We start from the raw sequence: 19871 nt of genomic DNA, 5'->3' as shown, positions 1-19871 counted from the left end.
TGGATACCAATGTGGATGTACTTACTTCTTCTGAGTGACATATTGATGCAGTGATTGAACATGGAATGGATGATGCCTGATGTTTCATAGGTTTCTATGGAAATCCTGATATGGCTAGCTTGAATGATTCCTGGTCTTTACTGAAACAGTTGAGTCAAACCTTGGGTATGTGTGGGGGACTTTAACGAAATTTTGAGATCAAAAGAGAAACAAGGATGGTTGGATCGACTGGAAAGACAAATGTAGGATTTTAGGAATGCTTTGGATTTTAGTGGCCTTAAGGATTTAGTCTTCAACGGTTTCCCATTCACTTGGTGCAATTGAAGACTGGGTGACCAAAATGTCTGGGTTCGATTGGACCGTGGTCTAGCCACTGTGGACTGGATTCTAAGATTTCCTACTTCTAGAATTCACCATTTGGACCATAAGCCTATACTGCTAATCTCAGAATCTGAATCCAAATGCTTCTATCGTAAGGGGCGACCATTTCGCTTTGAGGCAATGTGGTTGAAGGATAAAACTTGAGAGGATGTGATTAATGACTCGTGGAAGGGTATCGCTAATCTATCACCTATGCGACAGCTATCTACAAAGCTGTTTACTTGCCAAGACAATCTTCGAGCATGGAATCAAGACATCGTTGGGCAAGAAACTCATGGAATTGTCTGTAGCAGAAGAGGTCGGACTGCATAGAGCTAACCCCACCCGCACCTATCAGCTCCTTGATGAAATTCATGAGCTTAAAAATAGAGAGGAAGCCATGTGGAAGCAACAGGCCCATACAGATTGGCTGAAGGAATCAAAACACCAAGTACTTTCACTGTAGAGCAAACCAACAAAACAAACACAATTATGTCTTGGGTTTTGAGGATGATAATGGAGTTTGGGTTGAGGATGAAGGCCAAATGGTGGGTTTGGTGGAGGAATACTTTTCAAAAATATTTTTGCTATGTCAAACCCTTCAGGTTTTGATGATATCCTTAGTGTATATTGCCCACGGTGATTGAGGAAATGAACACTAGCTTGAACCAGATTTATACAGCAGATAAGGTTGTTAAAGCCCTTCACAAGATGGCCCCACTCACTGCCCTTGGCCCTGATGGTATGCCCCTTATCTTTTATAAGTCCTTTTGGCATATTATTGGGGGTGACGTTACTATGGCTGCTTTGGCAGTTTTGAATACAGGTTTTATTCCTGAATCCATTGACACCACATCCATATCCCTTATCCCTAAAATTTAGAATCCTAAGAAAGTTTCAGACTTTAGGCCTATTAGCCTTTGTAATGTGTTTTACAAACTTATTGCTAAGGTGTTGGTTAATCATTTGAAGTTGGTTTTGCCTTATGTAGTAGCTAATTCTTAAAGTGCTTTCCTGTTAGAATGCCTTATTACTGACAATGTACTTGTTGCATTTGAGACTCTCCACTATCTCAAATGTAAAACCCAAGGTAAACAAGGACTTATGGCCCTCAAATTAGATATGAGCAAGGCATATGATAAGGTGGAGTGGATTTTCTTGGAAAAAGTAGTGCAACATTTGGGCTTTGAAGGGAGAATGGTGACAACAATCATGTCATGTATCAAGTCAGTTTCTTATTTCATTCTCTTCAATGGTGAACCAGTAGGCAACATAAAACCAATTCTCTTCAAGGGGACCCTTTGTCACCGTACCTATTTTTACTATGTGCTATTGCCCTTCATGGCATGCTCCACAAAGCCGAAACTGATGGGAGTATCAGAGGAGTATCTATTTACAAAAATGGACCATGGTTATCCTATTTATTCTTTGCTGATGATAGTGTGTTGTTTTGTCGAGCTAAAGAATCTGAGTGCTAGGTAATACTTGATATTTTGTCTGTTTATGAAAGGGGATCGGGTTAGAAAATAAATAAAGATAAAACTAATATGTTTTTTAGTTCGAATATTGATCATGCTCTTCAAGTATGAATTTAGCATCTTCTAGATGTGTCAACTATCTGGAGTTACGAGAAATATTTGGGGCTCCCGGCTTTGGTAGGTAGAGCTAAGAAAAAAAGTTTCATTTACATCAAGGAGTGTGTTTGGAAGAAACTCCAAGGTTGGAAGGAAAAACTTCTCTCACAGGCTGGAAGAGAGGTTCTTATCAAGTTAGTGATCCAAGTCATCCCTACTTATTCTATGAGTTGTTTCAAACTCCTAAAAGGCTAAATAAAGTCCTTGAGACTCTGATTCAAAAATTTTGGTGGGATTACACCGGAGATAGTAAGAAAGTACATTGGGTGACATGGGAATGTCTCTGTGATGAAAAGGTTTAATGAATCACTATTAGCTAAGCAAGTTTGGCTCCTATGCATGGATCTTATGCATGGAAAAGCATTTTGAGTGCTAGGAATATCATTAAAAGAGGGATTTTTTGGCGCATTGGTGATTGGAAATCTATCTGCATTAAAGAGGATAAGTGGCTACTAGACAAAGTTCATAGAAAGGTTATCTCCCCAATCCCGTCCATCCCCCCTGATGCCAAGGTGAGCTGCCTTATTGATGCTAATACTGGTGGTTGGAAAGCTGATCGGATCAATTAGTTGTTCTTGCCTCATGAAGCTAGCTTAGTTTTGAGCATACCCCTGAGCATCAGAATTCCAACAGATCGTCTAATCTGGTCCTATTCTTCTTCGGGTGAATTCACTACCCATAGTGCTTACCAATTGTTGGTCTCTCGTGCTTCGGCCAGCAATGCTAGTAGCTTAAATCCTAACCCCCAGAAACAACTTTGGAGAGGCCTATGGATGCTATGAGTTCCAATAAGGTAAAGCACTTTATCTGGAGGGCCTGTAACAATGCTCTCCCTACAATGGACAATCTCCTTCGTTGTCACATTGCTCTTTTTGCTACCTGCAACATTTGTAAAATTCAAACAGAGCACACCCTGCATGTAATTTGGGGCTGTTAAGAGGTCGATGTGGTGTGGACTAACTTGTGCTGGGCCAAACAAATGGTCACATCCCCCCCTAGATTTTTTTGACCTCATTTTCAGGTTTTTGCAGGTCTCTAAAGAGTACATAGGTGAAATTTTCTCCCTCATTGCATGGCTCTTGTAGAATAGGTGTAATGCTATACGCTTGGGCAAATCAGTCTAACTAGCACAGCCGATGCCATCCTTAGTTGGTAGTATGCTTAAAGACTTCCTAAATGCCCAAGTATCTGACCTTAGTCTTGTTGAGGCCTCTCCACTACCCCACTGGCTTCCCCCGGATCAACAATTCTACAAGGTGAATTTCAATGGAGCTATTTTCAAGAACATTGATGCAGCTGGTCTAGGCGTAGTCATCTGTGACAACAATGGCAAGGTAATGGGAGCAATGTCCCAGCGTTTTCCTCTACCCCAAACAGTTGTGGAAGTTGAAGCTCTTGCATGTTGACGTGCTGTTTCCTTTGCCATTGAGCTTGGTCTTCGCGAGTTAGTCATTGAAGGTGGTTCTACACTGGTAATCCAAGCTATCAAGGATGGACAACCATGCCAATCCTTTTATGGCCACATTGTGGATGACATTCTCCATTTATCTGCTTAGTTACGCAGTTTTAATTTGTCATGTGAAACGCAATTGTAACAGGATAGTAGATGCTTTGGCTAAAAAATCTCGGGTTGGGTTAGACTTTCAGGTGCGGGTTGAAGACTTATCAGGAGATATTCTCCTTGTTGCTATGTTGGATGTTCATTAAGTTTTATTCTTGTTTCAATAAAAGCTCTAGTCTGTTGTTCTAGTTTGGTTTCTCAAAAAAAATTATGTATATGTAACTCAAGATTCGGGATGGGATGTTTAAAACCAACTTATAAGTTTAGGGAATGGTTTGATTGTTAATTAAAGTTGTTCAAAAGTTCTCAGAACTGTTACAATATAAATTATCTGACAGCCTAACAATAAATACTCATTTGAAATTGGGGGGATCTATTTTGATACTTAAATATACTTATAATATTCAAATCAAGATGAAGCCAGAACTTTGAATTAAAGAGGCAACTTTACTGTTGGTTGTGTGCGGTGGTTTCAATTTGAGTTTTTTTTTTTTTGTGGATAAGAATAAAATTATTTTTTTTATAGAATTTTTTAAAGGACAAGGTTGTTTATTTAGATAAAATTTGTTAATTGAGCTTAATTTTTTTAGTTTTACTATTGGTAATTTTTGTTGTTGAGGTTTTTTTTTTGGCTTGTATATTTTGTTTTAGATTCTAGATCTATAAATTTTTTTTATGATCACTAAAATGAGGAAAATGCTAGAGCTACAAGCTTTTTTTATTATTATAAATTACAGATGGGATAAGTGGTTACTGCTAAGTAAAAAAATGATGAGTGGTGGGCCCATATGCAAACCAATAAGAATTTGCTACCAAAATAGTTTGTAAAAATGTTGTAAAAACATTTGTGTGTATAACATTACTCTTAAAAGAATCAATGATATTGTTTAAGGGAAACAAAATGTAATTTTATAGAAAAAAAATTGCTAAAATTAGTACACACACATTTATATAATAATATATTTTTTTTAAAACTCCCCCCCCCCCCCAAGTCTAATGGTGGCTCCAATCCCTTAGTCAAATAACTAATCATTAAGAGTGAGTATTGTGAGAACAGAGAACATACATATAATTTTTGCGAGTGCTCTCTTAAATAGACTATTTTCTCTAGGGACACCATCTACAGTGCCCAATAATTTGGAGCATGGAATACCTGCTTGCAAGATCCTGCAAGTAGGTATTCCATTCTAGTTTCTACAAAGGTATGTGTCTTCATCCTAATCAACACTATATTAAGAATAGACCTCTGTCTTTGCATTCAAATACAAAATTATTCTCTCTTGCTTAAATAGATTTTTTATAATTTTTTTTTTTTTTTTGTAATTATCAAAATAGGAGATACAAATTGAAATAACTGGGTATTTAAATTCATATGTTTCAAGGAGTTAGCTATACCTATTTGATCATAAACCAATTTTTAATTAATTTTGGTCCCTCATTAGTGTGTGCAAGTTACTCTAAGTGAAACTTGAGGTGAAAGCCTAAATCAAAGTGAATCTTTGACTTCGTGGATTAGAGTTCAAGGTTGCCTCACTTAAGAGGACTCTTTGTCGAAATGCAAGCAATAATGAAAGATAAGAAATTAAATTGACTACAATTCGGGACAAAATGAGAATTGGCCCATTTCACCAAAACTTTCCAGCAAAATGTATGGTTTTGAAATCCGGACCGGACCGTACGGTCTGACTCGGTTAACTATGAACCCCTCTTTTTTGTGGTTCTTTTATCCCCAAGAACCTCTCTATGCAAAAGCATGGACTCGTGCGAACCGCGGTTGAACTGCACGGTTGTTAAAACCGTGAATGGTTCTCACGGTTCCTTTTTTTCAGCAAATACCAACTGAAATTAAAGATTTGGCCGGCATGCACTTTGGACTTTTTTCAGATTTGGAATCAAAAGATTTATGAGGGAAAAAGAAAACAAACTGAGAAAAAGAAGATGACAAAGTAAGGGTTGTGCGAAGTTGAAGCAACAAGCTAGCAACCCATCACAGATCGCCAGTCACGGCCTTCATCTTCATCTTTATCTTCATCTTCATCTTCTGCTTCTATTTCTTCTTCTTATTTTTTTTTCTTCTGCTCTTTCTTCTTTCCGTCTCCACTGCTGTGGTTTCCGTTTCTCACCTTCTCTCTGCTGGTGTTTGTGTTGATTCTTTTGATTTCTTTTTTATGTTTCCAAAGCCCTTCACGTGACTTGCATTGGGAAAGAAGAAAAATTTTGATTTTTGAATTAAAGATGGCAAAATATTTCAGCCATTAGATTGATTATTTTGAATTCTTTTTTATGTTTCCAAAGCCCCGTGACTTGCATTGGGAAAGAAGATTACTTTTGATTTTTGAATTAAAGATGGCAAAATGTTTCAGCCATTAGATTTTTGCAGCTGAGCCCGTGATGTAATTATTGATAGATTGATATGTAACAAATAAAATATTATAAGTACTTTTAATTAATATTTATAATTTTTTTTAAAAGAGAAAATCTAATGTTACAAAAAATTTCACAATTTTTTTGTCACAATCATGATGTAACAAAATTTGAATGGTAGAGGAAAAATAGTGAGTCAACAGATACAATTAAGTATATAATAATTATTAAATAATTATTTTAATTTAAAATTACTAATATGTTTGGTAACTGTTTTTTCTCCTTATTTTATGTTTTCAAAAACAATTTTCTATTTTTGAGACTGAAAAACTTGTTTGGCAACTCAAAATGGGCAAAAAACAAAAATTGTTTTCAAAACTCAATTTGTGAAGGAAACTGAAAACATGCAAAAAGCTGTTTTCAGTTTCTAATTTTCAAAAGTTAATGAAAACACACATTTAATTTAATGAATCTATCTTATTTAATGAGTTAACATTAAAGTTCAAATTCTAATAAAACATATTTTAGTATTTTCTATTATTTTCTTAAAAAAACTATCTTTTTAATTTTAACTAACCAAACATGTTTTTGATTTCAAAAATACAAGAAAATTGTTTTTTCTTTATATTTCCAAAAACAAGTTTTTGAAAATAGAAAACAAAAACTGTTACCAAACATACTCTAAGTGTCCTTCTAATTCCTATATTATTACAATATTACTATCACGAGTTTAACTAATCAACATATAAATAAATAAATATTATATCAATGTATGCTTAGGAAATGATATTTCTTATTTTTGTTTCGTGAAAGTTATGATATGAAAAAATAGATTTGAAAGATAGATTTCTATATTTAATTTAATTTTTCTATTTATACTAATTTAATATATTTATTTATATTTAAATAATTATTAAATTAATTATTTCGTCAACACGGTTCGACTCCGGTTCACCCTTGGTACGACCTTAAAAACTTTGAACCTCTCCCTTTTACGATTCAATGAACGGTCCGGGTCTGAAAACCAAAATTCCCCTGTTTTAAACTCGATTTTTAGAAAATTGAGTTATGTGAAATCAAACTAAAAAAAAAAAAAAAAAATACATGGAACTCGAGTTCCATGTAAAATTTCTCATATTACTCAATTTTCATCAAATCGAATTTTTCATTGAAACTCGATTTTCTAAAAATCAAGTTTCAAAATAGGGGCATTTTGCTTGACAGTTTCAAAACAAGGGCATTTTTCTACATCTTTTGGGCAAAAGGGGTAAATTGATTAAAGTGAACTGTTTTGAAGTAGTCTAGATTGAAGTGCATTGATTCGAAGTAAATTGATTCAAAGTAATCATAAGCCATTATTGTAGCATCAAATGATTGAAAGCAAAAATAAGCCTAGATCAAACACATACTAACAACTAAATATTGCATTAATATAAATTGATTAAACATGATCACTAGTTATATTGGGATCACTTCCAAGCATAAATTCTTCATATATCCTAAGAAACTAAGTAAAAATGCTCTTGGAATTGTTCTCAATAATTTATCTCGTGTGTTCGCGGTGTCTTTTCTTGTAAAATGAGTCTTCATTTATACTTGAGGTTGAAGTGGCTACCGGCTACTTCCTATTTTGCTTTGCACATGTCGCTCCCTTGTTGAATCTCAATGCCATTGGTTGAGCAACCAATTGGTCTTGGTAACCTTTTATATCTCCCTCAAGCAACTACTCCCATATTGATTGTGTTGCACGTGTCATTGCCTTGTTTGTGTTCCTGTATCTACTCAAACCGATTTGAAGTAGGTCAAAACAATGCTATTTCTCATCATTCCAAGCAATTTTCTATCTTGCCTCGATTTCCAAAAAATGCAATTTGCCACATAATTCTTTCTTTTTCTACCTTGTCTATCTCTCAGTATGCCATGTGTTCATGCTTTAAATCATTAATTTTCACCCTAACAATTTTAGATTACTAGTAGCTGGTACTATATCACAGTCAATATAGTATGGTATTTGTAAAAATGCTCCTCTCTCATATGCGAGAGGATTTTAACCAATCGGATTCAATCCATAATAAATGTGATTTACCATCAACTATGAGTCTATGACTCTTGTCTCCGTATGCAGGGGCGGCTTGATGTATTTGGTGGCTTAAGGAAAAAATTGATTATTTTATTTTAGGTGCAAAATTTCTACTAATTAATATGAACTATGTAGAATTTTTTCTTTTTTTAGAAATTTTATAGATAGAAAAAGTTTGACAAAATTTTTCATACTTGTTGATGTGGCAGATTGATAGTGGTAAGTAAAAAAACGGTGTTAGTGGTAGACTTAGATGAGAACTAGTAAAAATTTGCAAACTCAACTCTTATTATTATTATTATTTATCTTTTTTTTTAGAAGTGCAACATTCACAATATCTTTTACAACAAATCCTAGGTTTTAAGTTGCTTTTTGTTTTCTATTTGAAAATATCACTATAATTATTTTTTTGTCATCAATAACAATCTACTACTTAACATTAGTTGTAAAAGTGTTGTGAAAAATATTGTGGACGTTGCATTTTTCTCTTATTTTTATTTTTTTTTATCTGGTAAAAAAAATATTATTTTATTTATTGATTATAAATAACCCCTTTTTTTTTTTGGATAGGAAACACACTGAAACTATTATTATAACAACATCACAATACAGATACGTCCTGGACAAAAGCTTGCTGAATACAGCAAGGAACCTCTTCAATCCATATTACATCATTGACAAGGTGTTAAGCTTGTCTTGCTAAAATATGAGCTGGCTTATTGCCAATCCTACTTACATGATTGAAAGTAAGAACACCTATTTCAGCACCTAATGCATGTATGCCTTCCACAATAGCATCAACATAAGTGGGTGACATTGTAAACCGCTTAAGAGCATTAGAAATTGTCAAAGAATCACCTTCCAACACTACACCTTGCAGCCCCAAATGTCGTGCTAGCAGCAAACCAGCTTCATAAGCTTTAGCTTCAATTTCAAGTGACCCCAAAGAAGCTGAAATTCTTCTGCACAAAGCTGCCTTCAATCTGCGTGCACTATCTCTTAGTACAACACCTATACCTGCTTGCTTCATTGATGAAAAAAGAGCCCCATCTACATTGATTTTGAATAAACCCGGTGGAGGAGGCAACCAGACCGAGAGCAAGGGTTGCTGGTGCGCATCAGGTAGGGGATGAACCGGATCTGATGTATCATGATGGCATGAATTTATTGCAGACTAGTACACCTGAAGATAATTTGCTGTCCAAAGAGCAATGGTCGAACCTGGTTTGCCTTCACCACCATAGAGAATTTGATTTCTGTTACACCAAAGAGCCCAAGCCGTAGTTACAAGCTGTGAACATTTATCCTCTGTACCAGCATTAGTCATCATAACAAACCATAGCAAGTCCATGAAGGAATCAAAATGAACATTTGAAGGCAGTAGCTGTAATTTTGAAGCAACCCATGTCTCTTGCGCTTTCGGACAGCCCCAAAAAATGTGACCATTCGTCTCAACTTCATCATGACAGCAAATACACTTGTCTTCTGCTATCACATTTCACTTCCTTAACTTGACTTTGGTTAGTAGAGTGTCTCGACAAGCACGCCAACAAAAATGTCGCACCTTATGAGGAATGGGCAAAAACCAAATCTTCTTCCAAAACTTCCTCATTGAACTACCATCAGAAGTAGTTTCACTAGAAGAACGTACAAGCAAATTAAGTGCTAGTTGATAAGCACTTTTAACAGTGAAAGTTCCAGTTGAGGTTGCAGCCCAAACCATTTTATCCGCTGGAAGGGTAGCACTCAAGGGAATACTCTTAATCAATTCGGCTTCATGAGGCAGAAATAGAGTGTCAAGCACTTCAGTCTTGCTGTTCCAGTGTCAATCAAATCAGCAACATTCATATCAGAACTCAAAAACAACCTTGGTGAAACTACTTTATAAGATGATACCCTAGGCAGCCACTTATCTCTCCAAATCTTGATATTTGCTCCATTACCAACTCTCCATCGCATACCTTCAATGACTAAGCTTTGGGCAGAGATTAAACTCCTCCATGGATAAGAAGGGTTGTGGCCAAGCGAAGCATGAAGAAAATTACTTGTTGGGAAATATTTGGCTTTAAGTACCCTATAAACAAGAGACTCGTTGCCCATTTGAAGATGCCACCCTTACTTTGCGAGCAAAGCCTTATTAAACAATTTCAAATTCCTAAAACCCAATCCACCATTACACTTAGGCTCACACATTTTTTGCCAACTAAGCCATGCAATTTTCTTCTCTTCCTTTCTTTGACCCCACCAAAAATTCCTAATCATTCCCATCATTTCCTCACAAAGTGAATCCGGAAGTTTGAAACAACTCATAGTGTAAGTCGGAATTGCTTGAGCCACGGCTTTTATCAATACTTCTTTTCCCGCCTTGGACAACAATTTTTCTTTCCAACCCGCGAACACTTTCCCCAATTTCTCCTTAATGGCATTGAAAGTAAGTCTCTTATTTTTACCCACCAAAGAAGGTAGGCCAAGATACTTCTCATGTTGCTTTATGATTTGGGCCCCAAACCGATGTTTTATCTCCTCTTGAACTTCCCTTGAAGTGTTACTACTGAAAAACAAAGATGTTTTTGCACGATTTAAACTTTGACTGGAAGCTTTTTCATACACAGCAAGCAATCCTTATAGTTCATCACACTCCTTTAATGTTGCCTTGCAAAAAATCAAGCTATCATCTGCAAAAAACAAATGAGATAATTTTGGACCAGCCCTACAAATTTTCACACCCTCCATTTGACCCCTCTCCACTACTGATTGAATTAAAGCAGACAAACCTTCTGCATACAAGAGGAAGAGGTAAGGTGACAAAGGGTCTCCTTGACAGATTCCCCTAGATGGAGTGATATGCCCTCGCAGAGTCCCATTGATTTTAATTGAATAAGATACAGTAGAAACACATCTCATGATCAAATCCCTAATCTGGACAGCAAAACCCAATTTCTCCATAACTTTTTCAAGCCAAACCCACTCCACCCTATCATAGGCCTTACTCATGTCTAATTTAAGAGTCATTTCCCCAATCTTACCCCCTTTTCTTTGGCTAATATGATGCATAGTTTCAAAAGCCACCAACACATTATTAGTAATCAGTCTCCCATGGACAAAAGCACTCTGTGTATCACTAATAATCGAAGGTAAAAAAAAATTTCAGCCCATTTGCAATAGCTTTTGAAGCAATTTTATAAACAACAATACATAAGCTAATAGGCCGATAATCTGTTATCTTCTTTGGCTCTTTAATTTTTGGAACAAGAGTAATATGAGTGTCATTAAAATTAGGTGGAGAAATACCAAGGTTTAAAAAATCAATTACCGTTTTGGTGACCACCACGCCATAAGTGCCCTAAAAATGTTGAAAAAACAGAGTAGGCATCCCATCAGGACCCGGTGCCTTAAGTGGATACATCTGCTTCAAAGCTGTATGCACTTCACTTCCCACAAAAGGCCGAAGCAGCCATTCATTCATTTCATGAGTCACCTTTGGGGGCCTTTGTTTTTACTTGGGGCCTTAGGCGACTGCCTTTCTTGCTCTAACATTCAGCCGGCATTGTCCGTATGCTAATATGTAACTTATGCAACACAAGAAAGTTTAATATAACTCACTCAAAAAAATAAAGAAAGTTTATTATAAGATAATTTTTCAACTTTTTTTTTAGATAAGTATGAAATTTCATAATTATAGTAGTTATTAATGCACATTTATTATAATTGTGTGTGTTTATAGAATTATAAAGTCTACTGTTTAGAGAAAATATGATGAATCAAGATTTTAATAAGGGGGTTTAAATATAAAATAAAATTTAAATTCAATTTTAAAATATATATTAGAATAATAACATGTAAAATTGTGGGTTCCAGTTAGCTCAATAGGTAAATTTTTTGATAGTTCAATAAGAGATTTATTAGGATTTAATCATCGTCTACACCGAAAACCGATTAGCGTAAAAAAAATGTACAATTCTTATATGGCACAATATTATACATCTAACTCATTTATGACAAACAAAATCCGCCCAACCAAACCCAATTACCACACCTAATACAAAAAACTTTTATTAAAATTTTAGCTTGTTATCAAACCAAAGACAAAGAACAACACACTTTCACAGTTTCACAAAGAACAACTTACAAGGCGAAGCGCTCATCATCATGGCATAATGATTGCATGAAAGAAGAGCTAGCAAACATAAGATAATACAACGAAAGTAAAGCAAGAAAGTGCTTGAAAATGAACAGAGAAATTGATAAACCCATAACGTTGTACTGAATTTTGTTTTGCATTCCTAGAATTTAAGCACACATGGAAGCTGGAAAGTTGAGATGGCACATTATTTTAATAAAAAATATGCTTTATCGTGAGAGACCTTCGATTGCAATGTTTCTTACTATCATCATTGTAGTTGGGAAAATGAATATATTCCATAATTTCATGTCAAGCTCACAATAGTTTAGACCGTGACTATATGGAATTAGGCAGAGATGTATATCGTTTGGGAGTAGCTTATTTAGCTTTTTTATAAAAAAAATTTACTGTAAGCGTACTAAAATATACCCATAATTTTGTACTAAATTTTGTTAAGCACTCTTAGAATTTAAGCACACTTGTAGGCTGGGAGTCAAGATGGAACATTATTTTAATCAGAAATATGCTTTATCATGAGAGAACTGCAATTGCAATGTTTCTTACTATCATCATTGTAGTTGGGAAAATGAACATGTTCCATAATTTTATGTCAAGCTCACAGTAATTTAGACTGACTATATGGAATTAGACAGAGATGCATATCCGTTTAGGAGTAGTTTTTTATTAGCTTTAATGAAAACTTTTTTATGAAAGTGTGCTAAAATATACTTGTACTTAAAAAAAATGAAAAAATAAGAAAAAAAAAATAAGTTTTAAAAATTTGTACTCTCTGGAAGTTTTAAAAAACTGTACTTAAAAGCTAAAAATAATAAAGAGTAGGTTATAAGCTAATCCCAAACACACATTCAATGCCATGTCAAGAACGACTCTAACAAATACTATATTAGATTAGAATAATGTGAAAAAGAAAACTCACTTTGCTCTCTGTTGCTAGTGGATTTGGAGTCAACTCAGTCAAGCTAAACCCAAACCTTAAAATGACCGAAATGCCCCTTAAACTTAAAAAATGACCGATATACTTCCTAAAACTTAAAAATGACCGAAATACCCCTAAAACCTAAAAATGACCAAAATACCCCCTAAAACTAAAAAAAAGACATAAATACCCTCTAAACCTAAAAAATGACCGAAATACCCTCGAAACCAAAAACAATATTACCAAAATATCCCCTAAAACTAAAAAAATACCGAAATACCCTCAAAACCTAAAAATGACTGAAATATCCCTGAAACCTACAAAATGACCCAAAGACATGGTTTTAAAAACCAGACGGGAGGCAAAATTGGATTTGCCTCCAGCTCCTGGTTTTTATCGGTTTTTGGCCGGTTTTGGGCATTTTTACCGGACTAGACTAGTACTCGATTCCCGGTCAGATTGGCTAGTCTAGTCCGGTTTTTAAAACCCCCTCAAGCAACTACTCTCAATGCCATTTGTTGTGCAACCAATTGGTCTTGGTAACCTTTTATAACTTTCTCAAGCAACTACTCCATTATTGATTGTGTTGCATGTGTCATTGCCTTGTCTGTGTGTTCTTGTAATTACTGAAACTACTTTAAAGTTAGTCAAAACAATGTCATTTATCATCATTCCAAGCAATTTTCTATCTTGTCCTGATTTCCAAAAAATGCAATTTGCCACATAATTCTTCTTTTTTTTTACTGTGTGCCTTTGTGCTAAAACCCCCTTCCCTCTCCCTTGTGTGTGTGTGTTTGTTTCTCAAAAAAAAGAATGGGTAATTGTCCCACATTGCTTAAGAGAGTGTGTTATGTGCCATGTGTTAATGCTTTAAATCATTATTTTTCATGCTAACAATATCAGATTACTAGTAGTTGGTACTATATCACAGTCAATATAGTATGGTATTTGTAATAATGCTCTCTCATATGTAAGAGGATTTTAATCCATAGGATTCAATCCATGATAAACGTGATTTACCATCAACTAAGACTCGTCTCCATATATTGATTGGTAACTTATGCAATGCGTAAGAAAGTTTAATATAAGATAATTTTTTCAACTCTTTTTTCTTCTTTTACATAAATATGAAATTTCATAATTATAGTAGTTATTAATAGACATTTATTATAATTATGTGTGTTTATGGAATTAGATAGTCTACCATTTAAAGAAAATATGATGTACCCAGATTCTAATAGGTGGTTTAAATATAAAATAAAATTTAAATTCAATTCTAAAATATATACTAGAATAATAACATGTAAAATTGTGAGAAATAGTTAGCTAAGTAGGTAAAATCTTTGATAGTTTGAAAGTTGAATAAGAGATTTAAGGTTCAATCTTCGCCTATACCAAAAACTGATTGGTGTAAAAAAACAAAAAATAACATATAAAATTTTTATGTGGCACCATATTATACATCTAACTCATTTATGACAAAATTCAAAACCAAACCCAATTACCACACCTAATACACAATAATTTAACTTCACTAATAGTTTCACCACAAGACCATCTCAAGCCAAAGCTAAGAAAATATCACAAAAACACAAGGGCAAGGAAGGAAAAAGCACAACGTTGACATATTACATAGATTTTGGTGCAGACAACGGTTCCATCCAGTACAATGATGTTGCCAAGCTAAATCTCTAAAAGAAAGGAAAGTAAAAGGCAAATATAGTAACGCTAACAACACATACCAAGATTTATTTTTTGGTGCACACAATAGTTCCATCTAGTACAATGATGCTGCAGGTGCTGCCCACCTAAATCTCTAAAAGAAAGGAAAGAAAAAAGCAAATATAATAATGCTGACAACACATACCAAGATTTATTTGTTTGGGCAACATCTAGCTTGTTTGAATTTAACATCAAGATCCCCTCCCAGACAATTATCTTCCTATTTGGTGTTGAACTGCATAGTGAAGATAAATAAACCATTTATACTTCCTTGCGATCACAATTTGCCCAATAATAACTCCAATTATGAAACCACAACCATATCCGATCACGACTACTTTCCAGCCGAATTCAAATAGCAACTTTGAGTCTTGATTTAAAGGAGGGTGCAATGAGTCCTCGAAATTTCCACATTTCTTCAGCAAAGGACTTCCACACAATCCAGGATTACCATTAAAAGACTTGTCCTGAAAGGTATCAAATTGGTTCCCATGCGGTATAGGCCCTATTAGATGATTGTTAGACATTGAAAAATGCAAGGAATGTGAGCTGTGTTAGTTGTGGAGGGATCTCTCCAGACAACTTGTTTTAAGAAAGGTCCAATGCTTCTAGCACTGTCAGCTTCTCCAAGGATGAGGGTATAGAACCAGTGAGTAAGTTGTTGGGAAGGTTGAGCAACTGGATACCTTTCAAATTCCCCACGAGTTCTGGAATTTCTCCTTCAAATTTATTGCTTGAAAGATCCATGGCTATGAAAATATATGAGATTCTCTTGTATGCCATCTCTATGCCTCTGTTTGTGAATGTCATTGAATAAGTGTATTGATCTGTCCATGTATATCCAGGTACATTAAAGCTCGTGTTCGCTTGCATGTACATTTGACGATGCTTACCAATGATTTGCATGGCTTTCCAAATTCGGAAGTACTCAAATGGTAACTTACCAGTGATGTTATTGTAAGTAAAGTCAACGATATGCAAGTTTGGAAATACAAAATTATTTTCGGGTTTGTACCTTGAAGTTGATTATATCGTAATATAAGAACCCCTAATTCTGGAAGAACCCCCAACCAGGAGGGAAAAGAATCATTTATCTGATTGTTTCCGAGAACAAAGAGTTTCCAACAGAGTACAATTCACCAATAGTTTCCGAGAACAAATGAATATGTTCCATAATTTCATGTCAAGCTCACAATAGTTTAGACTGACTATATGGAATTAGGTAGAGATGCATATCCATTTAGGAGTAGTTTATTTAGTTTTAATAAACACTTTTTGCTAAAAGTGTGTTAAAATATACTTGTACCTAAAAAAAAGTAAAAAAAAAATATTAAGTTTTAAAAAATTGTACTTTTTTGAAGTTTTAAAAAACTATACTTAAAAGCTAAAAATACGAAAGAGTAGTTTATAAGCTAATCCCAAACACACACATTCAATGCCATGTCAATAACGACTCTAGCAAATACCATATTAGATTAGAATAATGCGGAAAAGAAAACTCACTTTGCTCTATGTTGCTAGTCGATTTGGAGTCAACTCAGTCAAGTTAATGGTGTAAACATCAAGTAGACTAATGTTAATTCCCTTTTATAATACTTTTTGGTTTTTTGCTACATGTATTATTGTCTTTCCATATTAATGCCACCTAATATAATGCAAAGGATAAAAATTTTAAGAACCGTTCTTTTTAATCATAGTGGGTTTATTTTAGTTTTTTTTTTTTATAAGTATATTAGGTTTCCAATAAAATTCTTACAAATAATTGTATTGAATTTAACTATAGCCAAAAAAAAATTACAATTTATACTTTATTAGTCAATACAATCATGTATATAAATTTAATTAGAATAAAATTCAAATAAATAACTGTATTGAATTTAGCTATACCAAAAAAAAATTACAATTTATACAATCATGTATTTGAATTTAATTATTAAAAAACTTAATATATTAATTCTAAGAAATTGTACTAAGTACTTTTTTCTTAATGCAAGCATGAATGCCATATTTTATTTATAAAAAATAAAATAAAAAAAAAAACTTTAGTGGGTTAAAATTCTTTGAGCACCTGATATTATCCCTCTTTCCATACAGAATATGTCATTCAGCTCCTCACAAAAAAAAAAACGCGGATTGTGGGGCACAAAAATTCTCCTTAATTTTGGATAATAAAAAAAATGTTTGATATATAATAAATTCAATTTTTTTAAAATTATTAAAGTGACAATTTTTTTTTGTTTGGATCAAGTGACACATTGTGATAAGTGTATAATAAAAATGACAATGGCAATATTGTATTAATCATAATATATCATCTCAATATTTTAAAAAAACAAGTATTGTAATAGACCCAATATATAATGGAATTAACTATAACTTAAGAATAATCAGTCAATTGTTTGGTTATATTTTTATTACAAAAGATAATTGTTCTTTATGAATGATTATTATTTAAAAGGAAGAATAACTAATCCTTAAAAATAAAAAATAAAAATAAAAAAAGAGTGTAATTGTATAAAGCTTTCCTTGAATTGCAACAAGGCGAAGCTCTCATCATCATGGCATAATGGTTGCACAAAAGAAGAGCTATCAAACATAAGATTATACAACGAAAGTAGAACAAGAAAGTGCATGAGCATGAATAGAGAAATTGATAAACCCATAATGTTGTATTGAATTTTGTTTTGCACTCTTAGAATTTAATAAGCACACCTGGAGACTGGAAGTCATCAAGATGGAACATTATTTTACTTAAAAATATGCTTTATCGTGAGAGACCCGCCATTGCAATGTTTTCTTACTATCATTATTGTAGTTTTTTTTTTTTTTTGAGTAAATATCATTATTGTAGTTGGAAAAATGAATATGTTCCATTATTTAATGTCAAAAGCCACAATAGTTGAGACCTTGACTATTGCTAATTCGGAGTTAGGCAGAGATGCATATCCGATTCGGAGTCAACTTAGTCAAGTTAATGGTGTAACATCACGAATTACTAATGTTAATTCCCTTTTATAATATTTTTTGGTTTTTGCTACATGTATTATTGCCTTCCCATATTAATGCCACCTAATATAAATGCAAGGATAAAAACTTTAAGAACCATTCTTTTTAATCATATTTAGTTTTAATATATATATATTATAATTGTGGGGGTCAAAAGAAAACACCAAAATGATAATGATGGAAAAAATGACTTGCACAATTAATTTTTAAAAAGATGGGAAAATATTTCACAATAAGAGATCTAAACAACAAATTGAAGGAACGAAAGGATCAAAATAGGCTTTTATATATACAGAAACAATGTTCCCGAGGTACAACGGGTAGGATCAAGGACTAAAAACCCATAGAAATATGAAATATCTCTCTATTTTCACTTTCTCTCTCTTGTTCTTCTCTAAGCCTTTTTTTAAAATTTTCTGAATCCCATTCCCTATTGCACCTCTCCTCCTTTTATAACCATTTTTCCCTTTCCCTCTCTCCCCAATTTGCTTGTTCCCAGTTGGATTTGAGGGATACTTGTCTGATCACCCTGTAGACAACTAAATTCTTAGTTCGAAATAAATCAAACAAGTAAAATAGTTTCACAAATACGAATTTGTATTGATGAATGTATGGTACAATTCTCTGTAATTACAAAAGAGTGATCCTCTTATTCGATCTCCTTGAAAGCTTTGTTAATTGGAATTATGGTAATATAATTTTGATTCGAACATCGAATATACTTCAATTCGGCTGAAGAATGGATTGACGATATTTGAAATGAAATTACAATGAATCTCTGGCTATGAGCTTGTTAGAAATTCTTTGTTCTTTGTATTCTTCGCGTTCTTGATACGTTCTTCGTGTTCTTGGCGTTCTTCGTCTTCGAAGGTTTGTGGTGGAAGTTCTTCAGTGCTTTAAAGGCTTGAATCCGTAGAGCTTCGTTGATTTGTTATTTGTTGAGGTTTCTAGAGGCTTTCGAGTTTGATTCCAATGAACTTTGAGATCTAGGTTGACAGCTTGGATGGTTTTTGCTTCGAATATTCTTCAGTTTTGAAGTTGAAGTTCTTGGAGGCTTCGGGGCTTGATTCCAGCAGAGCTTCTGTACTTCTGAGTGCTTCTGAATCCTCTTCAATGCTACTTATGCTCTAGATGGCCTTTTTTTTATCTCCCCCCAAAATGTCTTAGGAAGGTTTCTATTTATAGGAGTTTGGGGGTGGATGAGCGACACGTGGCAGAATCTGATTGGTGACACATGTCACAGCCCGATTGGTCCGCTTATGTCATCACTTACACATGATGATGCGTTTTATGCCTCTATTTCAATGACACTTGGCAAATTTCTATTGGTTTCTGAATAGTGATAGCAAAACCTAACAACAGTACGTGGCACTTTGTAATTGGTTGTATTTTATGGACTTGGTAATATGATGTGTCAGCTTGTGATAGGTCGAGAATTTTCCCTCTCTACAAATGCACCCGAAAGACTCGTTCATGCACACAGTTTTGGAGTGTGGTGAGTGAATGAGTCTTGAAAAATGGATTTTTATACTTGACTCTTCTAGTGAAATAGTTGAAGGTGGTGGAACTTTTAATAAGATGAAGTAATTTCAAAAGAGTAGAGCCACCCATATAAAAGGCTTTAATGAGACCGAGAAGGGGTCTGCGAGTATTTGAATGTACTTGCGTGACCGAGTTTTCTCAGCAAAGGTTAAGTCGAAGTAATTTCAAAAGAGTGTTTCATGGTACTTAGAGTGGGTTGGTAAAGCTGAAGGTTATTTGCAAGAAGTTAGATGTACTTGCAAGATTGAATCATTTCAACAGAGGTTAAGCTGAAGTAATTTCAGAGGAGTATTTTGGATCGTTGGTGGTGATCAGAAGGTGTAGAAGATGGAGAAGAAGTGAGAATGTTGGCTGGGTACAGCATGCAGAGCTATGGAGCTAGCCTCCCATTTTTAAGAACTTCTGGTGAAGTTATATCTGAAGGATATACTTCGGATCACGGAGAGAACATGTGGGAGAGTGGTTGAATGTGCATGTGTTATTGTATCACTCAGGTTAAGTTGAGGCAATTTCAGAAGTTTATGGATTCTGGGTGTCTGATG

This window comes from Castanea sativa, chromosome 4, assembly GCF_040712315.1.
Source record: "Castanea sativa cultivar Marrone di Chiusa Pesio chromosome 4, ASM4071231v1".
NCBI classification, from domain to species: domain Eukaryota; kingdom Viridiplantae; phylum Streptophyta; class Magnoliopsida; order Fagales; family Fagaceae; genus Castanea; species Castanea sativa.
The sequence above is the reverse complement of the archived record's forward strand: the minus strand, read 5'-3'. Positions refer to the sequence as shown.